General features: G+C 42.1%; 1 protein-coding gene across 1 annotated transcript in view; it reads left to right on the top strand.

Annotated features, from left to right (window-relative positions):
• The first annotated feature begins 1,443 nt into the window (after nt 1-1,443).
• Nucleotides 1,444-9,108, top strand: part of LOC126299367 (uncharacterized) — an 87,683-nt gene continuing 80,018 nt past the window's right edge. The window contains exon 1 of the mRNA XM_049991230.1: nt 1,444-1,536. The gene's annotated coding sequence lies outside the window, so the exon portion shown is untranslated. The remainder of the gene's footprint in view (nt 1,537-9,108) is intronic.

Below are 9,108 nucleotides of genomic sequence, written 5' to 3'. Positions count from 1 at the left end.
TTAGGGACCGATGACCTCAGAAGTTTGGTCCCATGAGACCTTACCACAAATTAAAAAAAAAATCTGTGTTAAGAATATTAGTATGCTAAAATCCACCCATACAAAAAGTTAAAGTGTACTCTGAAATCTCATGACTAATCACTCTAAACAACGGAGTGATTATTTAAACTATCTCTCAATCTGTTTTTCCCATCTTCCCTTTATTTACGTCTCATTATGCATCAAGTCTCCCTATCAAATTCTTAACAATGTTTAAATTATAAGCCATGTCATAACCATCTCATTGCCCCGATGCAAAATGTCTGCTAGTAGCTATGAAGTGAAGTCCTCATAAAATAAAAATAAACTGAAGATTCCACTGCAAACTAGCAACAGTGCAGACAGTCAACCTACTCTCATATATTTGTATCCTATAAAAATGTGTACGCTAGTGACATAAAAATTATTTATTTGCTTTCATTAATCGTCAAACAAAAACTCATACACAATGAGGAAATAAGTCAACAAACCTAACTCGAAAACTTAACAAAAAGACTGAAACCCACCCTCCCCCCCCCCCCGAAAAAGAAACAAGGAAAAGTACCCTAAGTCCAAAAACAAAACGAACTCAAAACACCGAAAATATATTCAATGAAAACGTAATAAAAGAAGAAAGTCTTAAAAGGAAAAACTGGAACGAAAAACTGTGTAACAATTCTTGATAATTTGGGCTATTTGTACGTGTACACTAAACTGAACAAAGTTTTATGATTGTTAAAAAAAGGTAGGAGGTCGAAGGTTCGAATCTCGACAAATGCAACGAAATTTCTTGTTTCTATAAATTTAATCAAAAGGCATTGATTTTCATTTTTATTCCATTAATTGGTTTAAATGTAATGTTTTTATATTTAATATTTTGTCGCACAATTTACTTCATTTTATTCACTTTTTTATTTGCTCTTAATTTTCTTCCTAGCATTCTTTTCTCGTTTGGAATCTGCCTGTGTGGCCTATAATCTGCAGCCAAGTGCCTACCAGGACTGATCATCGGCTGCTAATGTGGCTTCCCATGTACCGAGTGTGAGGATGGTTTCAGGTAACCAATCTCAGCGAGAAATTGAAGTTTTTTTTTTTACTGCTAAAACTGAAATTTTGCTGCGGAAGATTGATGTGCAAACAAACAGATTATGAAATTTTTCTGTCTTGGGTTTACTGGTAGAGGCTTGCCTTAAATGCCGTAAACAAATCGATCGTGATTTTAGTTCTGCCGCACATTGTTGATCACCATTTTTTCGGATGCATTGCACATCACGAGATTGTGGTTAGGTTAGTACACGCGTTTAAATTCAAGCTACAAAGCCAGTCGTTTGCCGCCGTTCACTCATTGGTCACTTAAAATCAGCTGACAAAACAGAGCTTCGGCCAATTTCGTCACATCGCGAATCGGACGCTTCCAACATTACTCCGCGAGAAGTGACCCGCTGTGTTCGCGCATCACTCACAAGCGAGCGGCAGCCGGCGGCGGAAGTGGATAAACTGCAGCGGCAAGTGACAAACGTTAGTTATCAATTAATTTTAATTGGGCTGTTGTAAATATTTGTTATTTAGTATTTTCATTTCTGTAAAGTTCTTCTTATGTTTCTAATGTTTTCATATCCCGGAATATTCGATTTTTATATAAAGAGCACCGTAAGTTCAGTTCTCTTCTGTCCGTACATAGGGTTCATTACAAATATGTGTTGATTGATGAACCCGCTTCTTTCGGTTTTGACTTGATTGTGGCTATGACGTGACAAAATTACGAGACATTGACACAGAGCAGCTGTCAAAATATGGTGTATTAAAGAGCGATACATTCGCCACCAACGGTTCGTGCTCTGGTGTTAGTAGAGGATATTGAGTGATGTCGCCCGCAACAAAAAGAATAATGAGATAAACACACACACACACACACACACAAATATATATACACGCACAGTATATCGACCGTCTATTACTGTCATATACCAACCAAATAGTATTTAGGTTCTGTCTGCAGTTTCTTTTTTTCTTTTTTTGTTGTTGTTGCAAATTATGTTGCTGTTGCTGCACTTATCATGTTTACAGTTCAGTGGTTCATACGTATATTACGTATCCTAAAAAGTTTTTTTTTCATTGCGTTGTTATTATTATTGCTGTTGCAGTGCACGAAACCTGTCGTAACTTAAGTTCAGCGTAGTGAGACCGCCAATCCATTGTAACCGCGAGGGACATTTCATTTCCATGCACCCCATTCACGGTAACATCGGACTCATTATTATGTGGACACCTGTAACACACAAAGCTACGCCACACACACCCCCTCCCCTCCGCCTTCCCACCCCTAATTTACCATTCTTCCAGATGACTTCACGGGAAAATACGCAAGGTGGCAGCTCAGGTGTCTTCGTGACAGAAAAATGCAGGTGTTTTCTGGGTCTTTTGAGCTCGTGCACATGTGCTACACAGTCGCAGGTCATCCAAAAATATTGTCCCGGGCCCCAGCCGCAGCTGGACAGGTGTGGGCGGCGTCCCTGGCCGCGCCTCCCTTACACCCACACCCAGCCGGCAGCTTCATATCGATTAGGCACGGCGAGACCATAAATCAATACCCATCTCCCGGACCGTGCGCTTTAGTGCGGATGCTGTCTGTCGAAAAACAAATCGCAGCACCAAAAAATTATTAATATAGAGTAATGAAATTTCCACAGTACATTTATTTAAGTGATTAACATTTCCAGATCACAGATTAATGTAAGCGTGGGGTACGTCATTGTAAATGTGAAGTGCTGGTTCATTAACAACCGGTGTAACCGCTATAATGTTGAATGCAAGCATGCAAACGTACATGCACCGTGTTGTACAGGTGCCAGATGTTTGTGGGCTGGAGTTCCATGCCTGTTGCCCTTGGCCGGTCACTACAGTGACGGTTAATGCTGTTTGTGGATGAAGCTGGTGTTTCCGTCCGATGATGTCCCATATGTGCTCGACTGGGGACAGACGTGATGATCGAATAGGCCAAATCAACATGCTGAGACACAGTAGAGCATGATGGGTTACAACGGTGTATGTGGTCGAGCGTTATCCTGTTGGAAAACACTCCGTGTAATGTTGTTCATGAATGACAGCACAACACGTCACCAGACTGACGTACAAATTTGCAGTAGGGTGCGTGGGATAACCACAAAAATTCTCCTGCTGTCATACGAAGTTGCACCCTAGACTATAACTCTTAAGTGTAGGTCCAATGTGTCTAGCATGCAAACGGGTTGGTTGCAGGTCTCAACTGGCCTCCATCAAACCAACATCACTGGTAGTAGAAAAAATAAAAGATGCAGCAAATGAAGAGCTAATAAGGGAACACAGACGTATAAAAAATAAGCCTAACAGAAAGTGCAAAATAGCTAAGCAGGAATGGCAAGAGGAAAATGCAAGACCATAGAACTAGGGGAAAGATAGACACCGCCTATACGAAAATGAAAGAGGCCTTTGGAGAAAAAAGAAGCAGCTGCATTAATATCTAGAGCTCACATGGAAAACCAGTACTAGGCAAAGAAATGGAAGCTGAAAGGTGGAAAGAATATATATATAGGGGCTGTACAATGGAAATGAACTCGAAGGTAATATTTTAGGAAGGCAATTGGACGTAGATGTGGATGAGCTGAGAAAATTTGATGGATCGCTGAAAGAATTAGGTCGAAACAAAGCTCCTGGGTTAGACGACATTCAATCAGAACTGTTGATATCTTTGGGAGAGTTAGGCATGACAAAACTAAAACGAAATACCCTTAGACGTCAAGAAGAATGTAATAATTCCAATCCGAAAGAGCGCTGGCACTGTCGGGTGTATAAAATTACCGAACCATCGCTTTAATAAGTCATTGTTGCTAAATACTGATACGGGTTATTTACAGAAGAATGAAAAAACAGGTAGGGAAGATAAGTAGAAACAGAAGTACAACTTCAAACAGCCACGATTGCTACTGTACAGCATTTATTGTGATGACCGGTTACAGCAAACTACGTTGTCATAATTAGATCTTTAAAGCATAGATCAACATATTTAAGCATACTGTGATCAGATGTAAAGGAGTGTAGTGCAATTTTACGTAAACATGGAGTATACTGTGAAATACAACATACCATCTGCAGTACATTTCACTCAATCTTGGTCAAATATATGTTATATTGTATCATATCACAGAACAACATTTCATGAACATGAGAAAATAATATATCAGCAAGTCAAGTACAAAGTAACTCTTACACAGAACAAAGTATGTATTGCACTGAGTATGTAAGCTCACGTTCATGCATTAGCTGATAAAGACTGAGATTCTCAAGTAAACATTATACACGTTACAACCAACCACCAGGTGGCACAGTGGTAGAAGTCACAAACAATATGTAATGTCACTTTATACAAATCACAATATTTACATTATCAACATGTAGCTCGACATTTAGTTTCTAGTATGGTTCTCGAGGTCTTGTTGTGAAAGACACGGATGACTAGACCACAGGAGTATGTAGCGTAATCCAGCAACCTGGTATCTAATACAATAAAAATAAAGTTGCTATATAACATAGTCATCACAGCTATACAAATAGGGGGATGTAACTTGCAATACAAAATTCACACTTAAATATGTAGCTCTATATTAGTTACTGGTATAGAGCTTAAGGTGTAAGAGTGAAATAGAAACTGACAGGGACAAACTGAAAGAATAGCATAGTCCCAAAAAATGTAATGTCATAATATTTAATATTTCTATTTAATAAACACCAAAAATAAAATGTGACCAAGAATGTCACATCCTAATAGTTTTGTCGCCCAAAGTCTATTTGATACGTGACGTAAGTGCATAAAATAATGTTCGAGGAAAGAATGTCACGGTGAACATTTTTAGGAAAAACGATGTCTTTCCAGTGTAGGCTTTCCACAATTCTAAGGTGTGAGCGAAAGGGAATAAGTATCGAAGAACAAGGAGACGTCACATTTGGTGGAATTATAGAAATAGATAAATACAAATACAGTTTACATTAGAAATGGAAAGACATAAGGTCATACGTTATTTGGCTATCACCATTAAGAAACAGAATGGTAAGCATACTTTCAGCATATTTCGGAAACCGACGAATACTGATGTGCCGGCCGGTGAGGCCGTGCGGTTCTAGGCGCTTCAGTCTGGAACAGCGTGACCACTGCGGTCGCAGGTTCGAATCCTACCTAGGGCATGGATGTGTGTGACGTCCTTAGGTTAGTTAGGTTTAAGTAGTTCTAAGTTCTAGGGGACTGATGATCACAGATGTTAAGTCCCATAGTGCTCAGAGCCATTTGAACTATTTTGAATACTGATGTGATTATTAACGCTTCTTCATGTCGTCTATTGCGTTATAAGACAGCTTATTTTAACACAACGTTATACAGAATGTTAAAGTTACCATTGGATGCCAAAGGCGCAGAACAGAAATTGGCAATACTAAAACATATTGCTGCAGCTAATGGCTATTCTCAGGGCTTAGCCGAAGAGCTTTATGGAAAATCAAAAAATAAGTCAAGTAAAACTAAAAAGTACAGAGCTACTTCAGGTCAATACAAAAAGTTAAACCCTAAATTAAAATAGGAGAAAACGGAACGTCACTTCTGGAAGTCAAATTTAATTGCTGCATTTAAAACTTCCAATACACTGAGGTCTAAGTGAATACCACAAAATTGAGATGAGTGATGGCAAATGTAATAGAACGAGTGTTTACAAATTAAATTGTGGCGAGTGCAGTGGGTTTTAGATGGGACAGACGGGGACATCATTTTTACCACATTTAAGGTGCATACTAGTACTCGTAATAAAATCATTTTCGGAGATCATCTTAGACACAGCAAGCAAAACGACTTTTTTTGCGTAAGGTTCGCAAAGAGAAAAGATTAGAAACTTTAGAAAATCTACAAATCTGTAGTTATAAGAAAAGATCTCCGAATAATTTATTGAACGACTAATTAGAATCTAATGAGAAAAGTTTTCTTTTACTATTTTTGATTAGAATTGTGGAAAGTCCGCACGGGAAAGTCACTGTTTTACCTTTTCGTTTTACTATATTCATCGTAACATTTCTGCCTCGAGCATTACTTTATGCACTTACGTCGCATATCACGTAGACATTGGGCGACACACTATTATGTCGTGACATTCCTGGTCACATTTTGTTTTTGGTATTTATTAAATTACAGAACGTACAGAAATATTAAATATTACGACATGACAATTTTTGGGACTATGCTATTCGTTCAGTTTGTCCCTGTCAGTTTCTTTTTCACACTTCGACCTCGAACACTATGCTAGCAAGTAAACCTCCAGCTACAAGTTTAAGTGTAAATTGCGTCTAGCGAGCTACTTGGCCCTATTTGTATAGCTTTTACGACTATATTATATAGCAAGTTTATTTCTATTGTATTAAATACCAAGTTGCAGGATTACGCTAGTTCTTTCTGTGGCCTTGTGCCTATCACACCAAGACGTCGAGCACCTTGCCAGTACCTAAGCGTCGAGCTACACATTAATAACGTGAATATTGTGATTTGTATAAAGTCAGCTAAGGGACTTCATTATATATTTCTGTGCTTGTAATGACGTGTTTGTGGTAGTTACGAGTGGAACACTTGATATTCCCTTTATACACTCCTGGAAATGGAAAAAAGAACACATTGACACTGGTGTGTCAGAGCCACCATACTTGCGCCGGACACTGCGAGAGGGCTGTACAAGCAATGATCACACGCACGGCACAGCGGACACACCAGGAACCGCGGTGTTGGCCGTCGAATGGCGCTAGCTGCGCAGCATTTGTGCACCGCCGCTGTCAGTGTTACCCAGTTTGCCGTGGCGTACGGAGCTCCATCGCAGTCTTTTAACACTGGTAGCATGCCGCGATAGAGTGGACGTGAACCGTATGTGCAGTTGACGGACTTTGAGCGAGGGCGTATAGTGGGCATGCGGGAGGCTGGGTGGACGTACCGCCGAATTGCTCAACACGTGGGGCGTGAGGTCTCCACAGTACATCGATGTTGTCGCCAGTGGTCGGCGGAAGGTGCACGTGCCCGTCGACCTGGGACTGGACCGCAGCGACGCACGGATGCACGCCAAGACCGTAGGATCCTACGCAGTGCCGTAGGGGACCGCACCGCCACTTCCCAGCAAATTAGGGACACTGTTGCTCCTGGGGTATCGGCGAGGACCATTCGCAACCGTCTCCATGAAGCTGGGCTACGGTCCCGCACACCGTTAGGCCGTCCGTCTTCCACTCACGCCCCAACATCGTGCAGCCCGCCTCCAGTGGTGTCGCGACAGGCGTGAATGGAGGGACGAATGGAGACGTGTCGTCTTCAGCGATGAGAGTCGCTTCTGCCTTGGTGCCAATGATGGTCGTATGCGTGTTTGGTGCCGTGCAGGTGAGCGCTACAATCAGGACTGCATACGACCGAGGCACACAGGGCCAACACCCGGCATCATGGTGTGGGGAGCGATCTCCTACACTGGCCGTACACCTCTGGTGATCGTCGAGGGGACACTGAATAGTGCACGGTACATCCAAACCGTCATCGAACCCATCGTTCTACCATTCCTAGACCGGCAAGGGAACTTGCTGTTCCAACAGGACAATGCACGTCCGCATGTATCCCGTGTCACCCAACGTGCTCTAGAAGGTGTAAGTCAACTACCCTGGCCAGCAAGATCTCCGGATCTGTCCCCCATTGAGCATGTTTGGGACTGGATGAAGCGTCGTCTCACGCGGTCTGCACGTCCAGCACGAACGCTGGTCCAACTGAGGCGCCAGGTGGAAATGGCATGGAAAGCCGTTCCACAGGACTACATCCAGCATCTCTACGATCGTCTCCATGGGAGAATAGCAGCCTGCATTGCTGCGAAAGGTGGATATACACTGTACTAGTGCCGACATTGTGTATGCTCTGTTGCCTGTGTCTATGTGCCTGTGGTTCTGTCAGTGTGATCATGTGATGTATCTGACCCCAGGAATGTGTCAATAAAGTTTCCCCTTCCTGGGACAATGAATTCACGGTGTTCTTATTTCAATTTCCAAGAGTGTAGATCCTCCACGTTTGCTTAACTATACCGAGGTACCGAACAACAGTGCATGGTTGTCGAGGCTTTATGCTGCCTGTATATTATTACATGTATAATTTCACCGCATTTGTTTTTATAAGACGAACAAGCCATATAACTGACATCACTACATGCATATTTAGTTTCTATTTTATATAATGTTTTAAAATTATTACAACAAAATAAGTGTAACGAACTCGTATTTAGACTATTTATTGTATGTCTGTAGTGTAACGTTCTTGGATTTTTGGTTTGTCTTAATACTTTATATGAGACGACGTATTTTTCTTTGGAGCTACTGCCCCTGAGCCACCTGGTGGTTGGTTGTAACGTGTATAATCTTTACTGGAGAATCTATGTCTTCAGTCTGCTAATGTACGAACATAAGTTTGTATAATCAGTGCAATACGTACGCTGTTTTATGTAACAATCTTTTTATGCTTGGCTTGCTGATATACCGCTACGGTCGCAGGTTCGAATCCTGCCTCGGTCATAGATGTCTGTGATGTCCTTAGGTTAGTTGGGTTTAAGGTAGGAGACGAGGTACTGGCAGAAGTACAGCTGTGAGGACGGGGCGTGAGTCGTGCTTCGGTAGCTCAGTCGGTAGAGCACTTGCCCGCGAATGGCAAATGTTCCGAGTTTGAGTCTCGGCGCGGCACACAGTTTTAATCTGCCAGGAAGTTTCATATCAGCGCACACTCCGCTGTAGAGTGAAAATTTCATTCTAGAAACATCCCCCAGGATGTGGCTAAGCCATGTCTCCGCAATATCCTTTCTTCCAGGGGTGCTAGTTCTGCAAGGTTCGCAGGAGAGCCTCTGTGAAGTTTGGAGGGTAGGAGATGTACTGGCGGAATTAAACCTGTGAGGACGGGGCGTGAGTCGTGATTGGGTAGCTCAGGCGGTAGAGCACTTGCGCGCGAAAGGCTAAGGTCCCGAGTTCGAGTCTCGGTCGATTCCCGGCTGCGTCGGAAATTTTCTCCGATCAGGGACT

Source organism: Schistocerca gregaria, chromosome X (assembly GCF_023897955.1).
Source record: "Schistocerca gregaria isolate iqSchGreg1 chromosome X, iqSchGreg1.2, whole genome shotgun sequence".
Lineage (NCBI taxonomy): Eukaryota > Metazoa > Arthropoda > Insecta > Orthoptera > Acrididae > Schistocerca > Schistocerca gregaria.
This window is presented reverse-complemented; position numbering and strand designations above follow the sequence as displayed.